Genomic DNA, 916 nt, shown 5'->3' with positions numbered 1-916 from the left:
CCTCTCAGTTCTGGAATCCCCTCTCAGGTCCAGAATAACCTCTCAGTTCTGGAATCCCCTCTCAGTTCTGGAATCCCCTCAGTTCTAGAATCCCCTCTCAGGTCCAGAATAACCTCGCAGTTCTGGAATCCCCTCTCAGTTCTGGAATCCCCTCAGTTCTAGAATCCCCTCTCAGGTCCAGAATAACCTCGCAGTTCCAGAATGTCTCCAAAGAGTACAGCCACGTTCAGACCACTTCGTCCTCTCCTTAGGACGGATGAATGGACCCCTTCTCTGCAGACACACACACATACAGTAGACACGCCCCAACGATCCTCCTCTAGTATAAACCCCCTGGGGGTTTTCTGGCGTAGCAGTCCAATGGTCCTAACAGAGACCTGTAGTCTAAACCTGTTTAATCAACCCAATCAGACTCTCCCTTAGGAAAGATCCGCAGGGTTCCATTCTGTGTACTCTTTCCCTCCATCACTCCTGCATGCGTTTGGTTATCCTTTCCTGCACGCAACGCACACGCAAATACACATGCAAGGTTTGGGTGTGTGTACTGCTGGGTGTGTGTACTGCTGTTCACTGTTAGTCCTACAGTACTGCTGCTCACTGTTAGTCCTACAGTAATTATATTGTACTACTGTACTACTGCTGTTAGTAGTACTAGTATACATAGTCTCTTCAAACAGTTCAAGCTGATCTATTTCAGGTTATACGGTAGATATGCATATCGTTGTACAAGTTAAATATGTATGGCCTTCTATCTCGCAATAAATGTTTTTAACATAAACCAAACATAGAACACGGATGACACAGGCGTTGATGTGCCGTCGTAGTTGTGAACTAGCTCTGTTTGGTGTCGTTGTTGTGAACTAGCTCTGTATGGTGTCGTTGTTGTGAACTAGCTCTGTATACCGTCGTTGTTGTG

The 916-nt window shown here is 46.3% G+C and overlaps 1 pseudogene; it reads right to left on the bottom strand.

The window, feature by feature from the left end:
- Positions 1–465: 465 nt before the first annotated feature.
- Positions 466–916, bottom strand: part of LOC112072651 (NHS-like protein 2) — a 74,535-nt pseudogene continuing 74,084 nt past the window's right edge.

The sequence above is a fragment of the Salvelinus sp. IW2-2015 genome, unplaced genomic scaffold, assembly GCF_002910315.2.
Source record: "Salvelinus sp. IW2-2015 unplaced genomic scaffold, ASM291031v2 Un_scaffold1988, whole genome shotgun sequence".
Classification (NCBI taxonomy): Eukaryota; Metazoa; Chordata; class Actinopteri; order Salmoniformes; family Salmonidae; genus Salvelinus; species Salvelinus sp. IW2-2015.
This window is presented reverse-complemented; position numbering and strand designations above follow the sequence as displayed.